The sequence below is a fragment of the Lathyrus oleraceus genome, chromosome 4 (genome assembly GCF_024323335.1).
Source record: "Lathyrus oleraceus cultivar Zhongwan6 chromosome 4, CAAS_Psat_ZW6_1.0, whole genome shotgun sequence".
Taxonomy (NCBI): Eukaryota; Viridiplantae; Streptophyta; class Magnoliopsida; order Fabales; family Fabaceae; genus Lathyrus; species Lathyrus oleraceus.
Window position 1 is genome coordinate 46,970,537 of NC_066582.1, and position 14,462 is coordinate 46,984,998.

The following is a 14,462-nucleotide window of genomic DNA, read 5'->3' on the forward strand; positions in this document are numbered from 1 at the left end:
AGTTGACATGCTTGAGGAGAATTAGTTGCAGCTAATCATGGATGTCTAATCTCAAAAATATTCACACTGCTCGAGGAGATCTCAACAGTCTGGCTCTTGATTTCTGTGCTAGACAGTTGTCTAGAAGATCCAAGGTCAGACGCTAGAGAGGCCACATGTTGATGTTTCTGACATCAAGAATACTAAGAGATTTTTTATTCAGGGGGTTTCTAATTCAGATTACATCTAACTGGTAGAAGTATCAGAACCAAAACCAGATTCCAACAATAGATTTAAGTCAGAGCCTATTTTGACACATCAGAGAAGAAACACAAGTTTAGAATCACTCTGGGCATTCTGCCATGTTTAGATGTTTCTGAATGAAGGAGAATCTATCTTCAATTAAGGGTTTTGTGAAGATATCAGCCTACTAGTGCTCTGTATCAATGAATGTTAAAGTTATTACCTCTTTCTGAACATAGTCTTTGATAAAATGATGTTTAATTTCTATGTGCTTCACTCTGGAGTGCAGAATAGGGTTCTTACTTAAACATATAGCAGTGGTATTGTCACAAAAAATAGGAATGTTACTCTCATATATCTGAAGGTCCTCTAGATGATTCTTCATCCAGAGCATATGAGTGGTGCATAATGAAGCTGAAATGTATTTTGCTTTTGCAGTTGAGAATACAATGGTTGATTGTCTTTTGCTAGCCCATGAGATGAGGTTTCCTCCCAGAAACTGACAGTTTAAAAATATGTTTTTGCCTTCCAATTTGTCTCCAACGTAATATGCATCACAATACCCAGAAAATCTATACTCTAATGTTTTCTTATACATCAGGCCCAGGTTAGGTGTTCCTTTCAGATACCTTAGGATTCTCTTAACAACAATTACGTGAGATTCTCTTGGATCTGACTGGAATCTGGCACAGAGACAAACGCTGAATAATATATATGGTCATGTAGCAGTCAAATAGATAAGATAACCTATCATACCACAATATAGTTTCTGACAAACCTTTTGACTTACCTCTTCTTTCTCCAGAATAAAGGTGGGGTGCATATGAGTCTTTGTTGGTTTGCTTTCTGTCATTTCAAACTTCTTCAGAATGTCTTTTATGTATTTGCTTTAATAAACATAAGTAGCATTAAGTTTGATTGATTTGTATTCCCAGAAAGAACTTTAGTTCTTGCATCAGACACATTTCGAATTCAACCTGCATTAGCTCAGAAAATTCTTGATAGACAGAGGGGTTAGCAGAACCAAAAATTATGTCATCAACATATATTTGAAAAATCATGAGGTCATTTCTGATGTTTTTACAGAAGATTGTAAAATCAACTTTACTTTTGATAAAGTCATTTTCCATAAGGAAAGAACTTAGTCTTTCATACCAAGCTCTGGGAGCTTGTTATAGACCATAAAGAGATTTTATTAGTTTAAACACGTGTTCTGGACATTTTGAGTTTTCAAAACCAGGAGGTTGATGAACATACACCTCTTCAGAAATATATCTATTCAGAAATGCACTTTTGACATCCATTTGATATAATTTGATGGAGTAATTTACAGCAAAAGATACAAATAAACGGATAGATTCTAACCTGGCGACTGGAGAAAAGGTTTCATTGTAGTAAATACCTTCTTGTTGACTATAACCTTGTGCCACCAGTCGTGCTTTGTTTCTGACTACTTCACCCTTTTCATTCTGTTTGTTTCTGTACACCCATTTGGTTCCGATCACGTGGGTTCCCTTGGGTTTTGGTACAAGATCCCAAACATCGTTCTTTGCAAATTGATCAAGTTTTTTATTCATTTCCATAATCCATTCTTTGTCTTGAAGTGATTCTTCACAGGATGTTGGCTCTATCAGAGATACTAGCCCCATAAGAGTTTCTTCAGAACCTTTGAAGGTTGATCTTGTTTTGACAGGTTCATCTTTGTTTCCCAGAATCCATTCTTCAGAGAAATTTTGTTTATTTCTTGATTTCTTCTGATTGAATGACTTTTCATGTGCATCTGACGTTTCTTTTTCTACTTCTTCAGGTTCTTTAGTTCTTTCGTCAGACCCTGCAAGTGTTATCTCCAAATCTGCAAAATTTTCAACTAGCTTTTACTTTTCAGAGTCAAGCTTATCATCAAATATGATATGTATTGATTCTTACATAATTAATGTTTTTGTATTATATACTTTATAGCCTTTAGAGCGTTCTGAGTATCCCAACATAATACATTTTTGTGCTTTGGAATCAAACTTATTCAGATTATCTTTAGTATTTAGGATAAAACCAGAACATCCAAAAGGATGAAAGTAGGAAATGTTGGGTTTCCTTCCCTTACACAGTTAATAAGGAGTCTTCTCCATAATATGTCTAATAGAGATTCTATTTTGAATATAACATGTTGTGTTCACTGCTTCAACCCAGAAGTGTTTCACTACATTTGTTTCATTGATCATGGTTCTGGCCATTTCTTGAAGAGTCCTATTCTTCCTTTCTACAACTCCATTTTGTGTGGAGTTCTAGGATAGGAGAAAACATGGGATATTCCATTAGAGTCAAAAAGTTATTCAATTTTTTTTCAAATTTTCCACCATGACCACTTCTGACTCTGATGATTTTAGAGTCAAATTCATTTTGCACTTTTATGCAGAAACGGGTAAACACAGAGTGTGACTCATTCTTGTGTTTAAGGAATTTTACCCATGTCAAACGACTATAATCATCAACAATGACAAGTCCATACTTCTTACCATTGACAGAGGCTATTTTCACATGTCCAAACAAGTCAATGTGAAGAAGTTCCAGAGGTTTAGAGGTAGAGACAACATTTTTATTTTTGAAAGTTATTTTAGAGAATTTTTCCTTTTGACATGCCTCATAAGGAGCATCTGAAGAGAACTTCAGCTTAGGTAGGCCTCTGACTAACTCAAGTTTATTTAGCTGAGAAATCCTCCTCATGCTAATGTGGCCCAAGCATCTAAGCTATAGCCGTTGCTCTTCATTTACAAACATTAAACATTTTACATTTTGATCTTTTAAATCAGAAATTTTTATTTTGTAAATGTTGTTCTTCCTCTTACCAGTGAAAAGAATTGTGCCATTTTTATGATTAATAGCCTTGCATGTTTTTTGATTAAAGATTATACCATAACCTTTATCACTTAATTGACTTATGGATAACAAGTTACGCATTAATCCTTCTATGTAAAGAACATCAGAAATAGAGGGAAGAGATCCATTATCAACTGTTCCAGATCCTTTGATTCTTCCTTTCTTATTTCCTCTAAAGCCTACAAAGCCAACGTCTTTAAGTTTCAGGCTTTGGAACATATGCTTTCTTCCCATCATGTGTCGCGAGCATCCAGAGTCCAAGTACCATGATTGGTGTTTTAACTCTAATTCACATGATATATGCAACATATACTATTTTATCTTTTGGTACCCAGAATCTTTTGGGTCCTTTATGATTAGTTCTCCCAGAGTTTCTGAAAACTTTGGGTTTTCTAGCATTATTAAAACTTTGTGTTTGTGCATGTGTGCAATGATATGAAAAATGAGATTTAGGCTTATCCTCTGCATAAGGTATTTGCTCATCTTTATCAGATTCATATCGAATTCCTCTTTTCTTATTGTGACTAACACCATAAATCATAGAATCCATTTTGCTTCTTTTAAGCCTATTTTTCAGGAATTTCTAAAACGCCTTTTCATATTTATATATGATGGTGTTAGAAGTTTATGGAGCTTTGGACAGAGTTTCTTTAAGTTTTAAGCATTTTTTGGTTGAAAATTCATTTTCTTTTTCCAGGACAAAAATGTTTTCTTTAAGTTCAGAAACTTCTGTTTCAAGCTTATCACATTCTTCAACAGTTTTTTCATGGACCCTTTTTAGGATCTTGAATTTCTATTGAAGCTTCTGATAGGAGCTCAGAGATTCAGATAAACAGGCTTCTGGATCAGAGCGAAAGAGATCAGAAAATACCTCTTCAGAGTCAGATTCTCTTTCGAATGAACTTCCAGATATGGAATCCGTGAATGCAACATTTGCCTGTTCTATTTCGGAGTCTGATTCTGAGACATCAAATTCAGAGTCATTCCAGGTAGCCATGAGTCCCTTCTTGGTCTTGAAGGAGCTTTTCTTGAATCCTTCTTTTCTGGAACTATCTTTCTTGAGCTATGGAGATTCATTTCTGTAATGTCCTGATTCTTTACATTCATAGAAAGTTACCTCTTTGCTTGGTCTACTTTTGGAGGTAGATTCTGAGCGATCTCCCTTCTGTCTAGGTCTTCTAAAGTTGTTGTTCCTTTTTCTCTAGATTTTTTTAACTCTTCTGGATAAAAGAGATAACTCTTCTTCATCATCAAAATCATCTTTTTCAGAATCATCATCGTCTTCTTCTTCAGCTTGAAAGGATTTGTTCCTTTATCGCTTTCGTCTTTCTGATCAGGACTTCAGAGCCATTGATTTGCTTTTCTTTTGAGGCTCGTCTTCCTCTAGCTCTATTTCATGACTCCTAAGGGAGCTGATGAGTTCTTCTAGGCGTATGTTGTTCAGATCCTTTGATAAATTCAAGGCAGTGACCATAGGTCTCCACTTCTTTGGCAGAATTATGATAATCTTTTTTACATGATTTACAGTTGTGTAGCCTTTGTCCAAACTCTTGAGTCCTGCAATTAAAGTTTGAAATCTAGAAAACATTACCTCTACACCTTCATCATCCTCCATTCTGAAGGCTTCATATTTTTGGATCAGGGCCAGAGCCTTAGTCTCTTTGACTTGATTGTTGCCTTCATGAGTCATCTTTAAGGAATCAAATATTTCTTTAGCTGTTTTCCTGTTGGTGATCTTTTAATATTCATTGTAGGATATGGCATTCAACAAAATCGTTCTGGCTTTATGATGATTTTTGAAGTCACGCTTCTGATAATCACTCATTGTGTTTCCAGCAATGACAACTCCAGGAGCAGATACGGGTGGTTCATAGCCATTTGTAACAATGTCCCATAAGTCAGCGTCATAGCCTAGGAAGAAGCTTTTGATTATGTCCTTCCAATAATCAAATTTCTCTCCATCGAAGATTGGAGGTTTTGCATTGTAGCTATCTCTTTCATTTGTGGTAGTCATAATTTTTTTCTCACGCTGGATCTCTCTACACTATTAAGTGTTTGATTTGAAAATCAATAACAGATCTGAAGCTCTGATACCAATTGAAGGTAGAGAAAAACAAGAAAGTGGGGTTTGAATTATTTTCACAGACAATAAAAACTTTTGGAGTTTCTACACACACACACAAATTAAAGACAAAATAACACAGAAGTTATCCTGGATCGCTTAAAATTCAAAGCTACTCCAGTCCACCCTATCAAGGTGATTTCGCCTTAAAAAAGGACTTAATCCAATAATTTAGAAAGATTTCAACAACGTCTAAGAGTACAATGATCTCTTAGCCCTCTCAAGTCTCCAGACTTCACAAGTCACTTGAGGAACCTCACAAAATCTATTTTAGAAATACAAGAAAGTGTTTAGTGCTTCTAGGTAAGCAATATTAACACAATTAAAGTATAGAGTTTCACACTAAGAGCAACAACTCTTGTGATAGTGTAAAAAAATAATTAGTATGATGAATTTTGATGTATTGAGTTCTTATAGGATAGCTTCGTGTCTTGGTATGGTGATGGTTGGGCCTTTTTATAATGCTTGGAGATGATACAGTTGAATGTAACATTGATGTTGATATCTTATCCATAATGAGATTTAATAACATTAATTTTGTTGTCCTTTCCATAGCAGTTTTAGGAGAGTATTCAAATTTCTCCATAAATAAGTTTATACCATTTTCGGAATACTTTGTTGTTAAGTCTTGATCTGATTTATTGGGCATGAATCAGAGTGCGCGGAATTCAGATACTTCTCTTAGATCTTGTATTCTTCAGATAGTTGGCTGAGGTTTTCTTTAGGGGTTCTTTATTGATTTCTACTTTGACATTCTTAAGATGTAAAAATCATAGAGAATACAGGTGTGGGATTCTTCAGATGCAGAATGTCAAAGTCTTCAGATGTTAGAGCGAGTAGTTTTAACTTCAAGTCAATTGTTCTGGACTTATGTGACGTTAGATGTTGTTTCATCAGATTCATTTTTCGTTAGAGCCCTGTACACTTAGAGAATTTTATTAGGGTACCAAAATGTCTCATCCTTTGTTATCATCAAAATATAGAGAAAAGTTGCAGAACCAAAATCTTGTTTTAACAATCTCCCCCTTTTTGATGATGACACAACTTCATACTGTTGATGAAACAATGATACTTCATAACAATTAAAGGAAGGTAATTTCAGAGTCAGATATACTATGGCTCCCCCTGAGACAAGCAAGGTCCCCATGAATCTGATACTTTAGAAAGTTTAGAGTTTCTTACCAGAGCCTCTTACATTACTCATCTTCTTTCTCAGATGTTTTACTCAGATACTTCCTGCAAGAACTTAGACTGCACAAAATATTTAGATGTTTGGAATGTAAGTAGTGCATTATGAGGTTTAGATATTAATTTCATCATAAGCCTGTTTATTTATTTCTCCCCCTTTTTGCCTGACTCAAAAAGATAAACAAGTAACAGATATAGCAAGACAAAACTTCATTGGATAAAGAAAACAGGTACAAATGAGGAAAACGAACTTAGAAGCTAAAAACACTTAGAAGAATAAAAAACACATCGGAAATCCTAAGGTACCTAAGTGTTGGTTCTATGTGTTGGCATCAATTTTGGTAAAACTTAGAGTTATCACAAGTTGTCACGCGTGTTGTCTTGACATGTGATATCAGCTTCCTGCAGGATGTTTAAATATGGTTGTGCAGGATTTAGTCAAGATGTTGGACCCGATGTTAAGAAATATGCACATAGAACATTCAGTATGAATGTTATATGTTTTGTTGTTGCATTTTTCATGTAAATCTTTGTGTGCTTATGTGGAGTTTGCATGCGCTATTCAAGGAGTAATTCTATTTAAAACCAGAATGATCTATTTTACAAAAAGGAATGATTAGCTGTTATTTCTTAGGAGATATGAAATTAAAATAGAATTAGGGTTTCATGATGCCCAGGCCCATTCAAGAGCTTCTATTTAAAGGCCATGTAAAACCTGTTTTAGACACACAAGATACGAACGAAGAAGTGATAGAGTTTTAGGGTTTTAGTCTTGTGTGAGCTTATGTATTGTGAGCCATTCATTCATCTTGTTGATGTATGAATTGGATTGAGTTTTGTGTTGTAATTTGTCCACTCTAAGCTTTGAAGTACGAGTGTTTGTTTACTTGGTTGAAGCTTTTAAGCAAGATTAAGTATGTGTCCTTGAAGTGTGTCTTCTTTCTATTATATTTATTTTTATATCACTGTTGTGATTGAGGGGGAGTGAGTAGGGTCTCATATCTAAGAGTTCTTAGATAGAAGTCACACGGGTAGAGATTAGGTGAAAAGACTGTAACTTGAAGTTATTTACTGAGAGTCTTTGAACTAATTCTGTTTAGTGGATTTCCTTTCTGGCTTGGTAGCCCCCAGACATAGGTGAGTTTGCACCGAACTAGGTTAACAATTGCATGTGTCACTTGTTCAATTATTTCTCTATTTTTATCGTGTTTATATTGCACTTGTTGTTCAGATATTAGTGTCGTGACATTACCTTCGACATCTCATATCTGATACTAGAATTTCAATTGGTATTAGAGCAGGCATCCTGCTCTAATTCTGGGTGAGATCTTGGGACGTTACTTTCTGGTACTATGGATAGAAACGGAGGATCGGTACACAGACCACCAATTCTGGATGGATCTAACTATGACTACTGGAAACCCCGATTGGTAGCCTTCTTGAAATCTTTGGATAATAAGGCTTGGAAGGCTGTTCTAACAGGTTGGGAACATCCCTTCACTGCGAAGGAAGGAGAAGTTACAACTGATAAGAAGCCTGAGGAAGAATGGACCAAGGAGGAGGATGAACTAGCTCTTGGAAACTCTAAAGCATTGAATGCTATATTCAATGGGGTTGATAAGAACATCTTCAGACTGGTGAACAACTGTGAGGTGGCTAAAGATGCTTGGAACATTCTCAAAACCACTAATGAAGGTACCTCTAGAGTGAAGATGTCTAGATTGCAGCTGCTTACTACTAAGCTTGAGAATTTGAGGATGAAAGAAGATGAAAGTATTCATGACTTCCATATGAATATCCTTGAAATTGCTAATGCCTCAGGAGTCCTGGGTAAGAAGATGTCAGATGAAAAGCTTGTGAGGAAAATTCTCAGGTCACTTCCCAAGAGATTTTCCATGAAAGTGACAGCCATAGAAGAATCTCAAGATATCTGCAAGATGAGAATGGATGAGCTAATTGGATCCCTCCAAACATTCGAGTTAGGAATGAGTGATGGATCTAATAAGAAAGTCAAAAACATAGCCTTTATGTCAAAAACTGAAGATAAATAGGAAGAAAGTAGTTAGGATACTGATGAAGGTCTGGCAAATGATTTAGCATTACTTGGGAGACAATTCAACAAAATCCTGAAGAGGATGGATGTGAGGTCAAAGTCTAATGTCAAGAACAACTCGTTTGACATCAGTAGGCCCAATGATGCTGGAAGAAGAACAAAATCTGAGGAAAAATTCAAACAGTGCAAAGGAATTCAGTGCCATGAATATGAAGGGTATGCATACATTAGAGCTGAATGTGGGACCTATCTCAAGAAACAGAAGAAGAGTCTTGCTGCTACTTGGTTTGATGAGAATTCTGAAAGTGAAACAAAAGGAGAATCTACCAATCTTGTGACTGCCTTGACTGGGAGATGGGATTCTGATGAAGACTCCAGTGATGATGAATTAACCTTTGATGAATTAGCTACTTCTTACAGGAAGTTGTGCTTCAGAAGTGAAGAAATGTGTCAACAAGTGGAGAATCAGAAGAAACTGATAACTCAGCTAGAGGCTGAGAGGACAGAGCACTTAGAGGCCATCTCTAAGTTGAAGATTGAAGTTGTGTTCCTGAATTCCAAACTAGATGAGATGACAAAGTATGTCAGAATGCTAAACAGTGGATTTGACACCTTAGACAAAATCCTTCAGGCTGGAAAAATGGAAGGAGACATGACTGGCCTTGGGTTCAATGAATCCTCTCCTGACTGTAGTCCCACTGGTAGCAAACCAAAGATGTCACATCAGGTGTCTCAACATCACAATGAAAGACAACATAAAGGAAAACACCAAAGATGGAGATGTCATTACTGTGGGAAATTTGGTCACATAAAACCATTCTGCTTTAGGTTGTATGGTTATCCTAGTCCTACTCATCAACCTAGACCCAAACAACACATCCCTGATAACATAAAATAGTGGATTCCTAGGACTGGTGCTACTAACTTAATAGCTCACACTTCCTTCAGAGTCTCAGCCAAAGAAGATTGGTACTTTGACAGTGGATGTTCCAGACACATGACTGGAAACAAAAACCTGTTGGTTGACCTTCAATCCCATGTCACCAATTATGTAACATTTGGTGATGGAGCAAAGGGTCAAATCAAGGGGATTAGAAAGCTAAACTGCCCTGGAGTTCCTAACCTTGATAATGTGTTGCTTGTTAAAGAATTGACTGCAAATCTAATAAGCATCAGTCAACTATGTGATCAAGGTCTAAATGTGAACTTCACAAAAACGGAATGTTTGATTACTAATGCAAAAATTGAGGTGATCATGAGAGGAGTCAGATCTAAGGACAACTGCTATATGTGGATTCCTCAAGAAACTAGTTATTCATCCATATGTGCTCTAGCTAAAGAAGAAGAAGTGAAACTATGGAATCAAAAACTGGGTCATCTGCATCTTAAAGGAATGAAGAGGATCATATTTGTTGAAGCTGTCAGAGGAATCCCAAAATTAAAGATTGAGGAAGGAAGAGTTTATGGTGAATGTCAGATTGGAAAGCAGACAAAGATGTCACATCAGAATATCAAACATGACACCACATCTAGAGTACTGGAACTTCTCCACATGGACTTGATGGGACCTATGCAGGTGGAAAGTCTTGGTGGGAAAAGGTATGCTTATGTTGTGGTGGACGACTTCTCCAGATATACCTGGGTGAATTTTATAAGGGAAAAACCTGATGTGTTTGATGTGTTCAAAGATCTTTGACAAAGACTTCAAAGAGAAAGAGAGAGTCATGTTATCAAAATCAGGAGTGATCATGGGAAAGAATTTGAGAATAGTAAATTTGTTGAATTCTATTCATCTTAAGGGATTAGTCATGGGTTCTCTTCTCCCATTACCCCTCAGCAAAATGGTGTGATAGAAAGGAAAAATAGAACTCTACAAGAATCTTCTAGAGCTATGATTCATGCTAAGAAGTTGCCTTACCACTTCTGGGCCGAAGCTATGAACACGGCCTGTTATGTTCACAACAGAGTAACATTGAGAAAAGGGACTTCAACCACTTATATGAAGTCTGGAAGGGAAGAAGACCTACTGTCAAATACTTCGATGTGTGTTGGTAGTAAATGCTATATCCTGGCTGATCGTGAACAAAGAAGGAAAATGGACCCCAAGAGTGGTGAAGGAATATTTCTGGGCTACTCAACAAACAGCATAGCCTTTAGAGTGTTTAATTCCAGAACAAAAGTTATGATGGAGTCTATCAATGTTGTTGTTGATGATTAAGAGACTGATGTCATAGACGATGTTGAAACATGTCTGAATGATGCCCCATCTGACCTCCTGGACAAAAGTAGTGAGAGTGAGTCCACTCAAGCTGAACCTGAAGCTGATAAAGTTAATAAGGGACCCTCTATCAGAATTCAGAAGGATCATCCTAAAGATCTCATTATAGGAGACTCAAATAAAGGGGTCACCACTAGATCAAGGGAAGTGATCTCACACGCTTGTTTTGTGTCCAAGATTGAGCCTAAGAATGTTAAAGAAGCATTAACTTATGAATTCTGGATCAATTCCATGCAGGAAGAGTTAGGCCAATTCAAGAGAAATGAAGTATGGGAATTGGTTCCAAGACCTGAAGGAATAAATGTTATTGGAACAAATTGGGCTTATAAGAATAAATCTGATGAAAAAAGGTATGGTTACTAAAAATAAAGCAAGATTAGTAGCACAAGGATACACTCAAGTTGAAAGAGTTGACTTTGATGAAACATTTGCCCCTGTAGCTCGCCTAGAGTCCATTAGATTATTGCTAGGAGTGGCATGTATAATGAAGTTTAAACTGTTCCAAATGGATGTGAAAAGTGCCTTCTTAAATGGCTACTTGAATGAGGAAGTATATGTTGAACAACCTAAGGGATTCACAGACCCAAATCTTCCAAAGCATGTGTATAAGTTGAGGAAAGCTCTCTATGGGTTGAAACAAGCTCCTAGAGCTTGGTATGAGAGACTCACATTGTTTCTCATTGATAATGGATACATAAAGGGAGGCATTGATAAGACTTTATTTGTCAAAGATGAAGGAGGAAAGCTCATGGTGGCTTAGATCTATGTGGATGATATTGTGTTTGGTGGGATGTCAAGTAAGATGGTTCAACATTTTGTTGAGCAAATGCAGTCTGAATTTGAAATGAGCCTTGTTGGAGAACTAACTTATTTTCTTGGCCTGCAAGTCAAGCAGATGGAAGATTCTATCTTTCTATCTCAAAGTAAATATGCCAAGAATATTATTAAGAAGTTTGGCATGGATAATGCAAGCCACAAGAGGACACATGCTCCTACTCATCTGAAATTTTCTAAAGATGAAAATGGTGTCAGTGTGGATCAAAGTCTCTACAGAAGCACGATAGGGAGTCTGCTATATCTTACAGCAAGCAAACCTAACATTGCTTTTGTTGTAGGTGTTTGTGCTAGATATCAAGCTGAACCAAAGGTGAGCCATATAAACCAAGTGAAAAGAATCCTAAAATATGTCAATGGCATTTGTGATTATGGGATGCTATACACTCATGGATCTGAATCTGTGCTATCTGGATATTGTGATGCTGATTGGGCTGGAAGTGCTGATGATAGGAAAACACATCAGGAGGATGCTTCTTCTTGGGGAACAATTTAATATCATGGTTTAGTAAGAAGAAAAATTGTGTTTCTCTGTCTACTGCTGAAGCTGAATACATAGCAACTGGAAGTAGTTGTTCTCAACTGGTGTGGATGAAACAAATGTTGATTGAATACAATGTCACGCAAGATGTCATGACATTGTACTGTGACAACCTGAGTGCTATGGACATCTCAAAGAATCATATTCAGCACAGCAGGACAAAACACATTGATATTCGTCACCATTTTATTAGAGAACTAGTGGAGGATAAGATTGTAGCCTTAGAGCATGTTGCTACTGAGATGCAGTTATCTGATATTTTTACAAAGGCCTTGGATGCAAATCAGTTAGAAGTCCTGAGAGGAAAATTAGGGCTTTGCATTTACGAAGACTTGTAGCAATTAATATGGAGCGGGAAAAGTAAGCAAAGTAGTGTTTATGTGGCTAAAATAAAATCATCACCTAGTTTTGGAAATATCATCTATTACGTCCTCACACGCTACCCCCACAACCTTACTACCTCCTCTAACTCTTCCATCTTCATGCTCCTTCCTCACACACCTCTGCTAGGGCAGCTGCATTTTTTTCACAAAAATTCCAAAATGTCACAACATCAAAATACTCTTGCTACTAAGTCTACTCAAAATGTTAGCGCTCCTTCCATGGACATTCCAGGTGATAAGATTCTGGATGTAGTTCCTCTATCTATTATTTCCTGTGAGGCCCTTGATTTGAACCATCCCATGGATGCCTCAGCTTCTGCATGCCCCAAACAAGGTAACATATCTAGTATCTCTTTTGGCTCAACTCCTGCCACTAGCTCTAAGGAAGATATACACCACATTGATCGTGTCATAAGAAACCTAGTCACTATAATCCTTAATGAAGGACATTCTGTGAAGGGAGTCTCTACTCCTCTGTCTAAAATGTACCCCTCTCCTGAGGTTGAACAACATAGTGAGAAGAATGATGATTCCTCTAGTTTTGAGAAGGACATGGTTGCTGAAGGTTTGTGCTCTCTAGGGAAAACTGTGCCTGGTAAAGGAAAATCTGTGGCATCTAAAACTGCCAATGCTTCCCACTCTGAGAAGCTTGATGATGCAAACGATGTGATTGACCTAGAGGATGATAGGTCTGATGACCAAGAGGATAGCTTACTTCATCACTTAAAGCCAAGTGTGGCTAAACGTATGAAAACTCGAAAAGGAAGATCTATGGCTGAACTTATTTCAGCTAGAAAAACTAAGAAGACTGCTGGTATTGGTCCCTCCAAATCTTGGAGCAATGTTGAAGTGAAGAAGAGGAAGGTTAGAGAAGATTCTGAATTTGAAGAGGATGTTGAGGAAGATGTCCCTGACATCTCTCCTGTGAAGAAAACCATTGTGAGGAAGTCTCCTGTCAAAGTTATTGTTGTGCATTTGGGTAATATCTCTTTCCATCTTGAGGATGGAGCTGCCAAATGGAAATTTGTGATTCAAAGAAGGGTGGCTGTGGAAAGGGAGTTGGGAAAGGATGTTGCTGAAATCAAGGAGGTCATGAACCTGATAAAGGCTGTTGGGTTATTGAAGACTGTGACTGGGTTCTCTCAGTGTTGTTAGGGTTTAGTTAAGGAATTCATTGTCAACATTCTTGAGGATATTGCTGATAAGAACAGCAAGGAATTTTGCAAGGTGTTTGTGAGAGGTAAGTGTATCACATTCTCTCCCACTGTTGTTAACAATTTTCTAGGAAGAAAAGTTGAGGGTGCAAGTGAATTGTAAGCTACAGACAATGAAGTCTGTAGAGAAATTACAGCTAGGCAAGTGAAAGGGTGGCCTATTAAAAAGCATCTTCCTGCTGGGAAGTTGACTGTCAAGTATGCTATATTGCATAAAATAGGAGCTGCAAATTGGGTGCCTACCAACAATACTTCCATAATTGCTAATACCCTTGGAAGATTTATTTTTGCTGTTGGAACCAAAATGAATTTTGAAAATGGTAGATTTATGTTTGAACAAATCATCAAGCATGCATCTACTAATGCAATTAAGCTGCCTATTGCCTTTCCCTCTATGATTTGTGGGATTATCCTAAATCAACACCCTGGAATTCTGAGTTCTAATGACTTACCTAGTAGAAGAAAACTTGCTCTGTCTGTGCATTATAAACTGTTTGAAGGCAGTCATGTCGAAGATATTGTCATGACACCTGCCATGAAAAAGCCAGCCTCAAAAGTTGGAACAATTGTTGAGCTTAAGGAGACTTGTAAAGAGCTAGGTGAAGGGATAAGGGTAGCAACAGCTAGGAAACAATCGTTGGAAGCCTTGATTGCAAGCTTGGAGCAAGCTGAAGGTGAAAATATTGAACATGTTAAGGAAGTTGAAGCCCACACCTCTAGTGAGAGGTCTGCAGATAATGATGAGACAAGTGG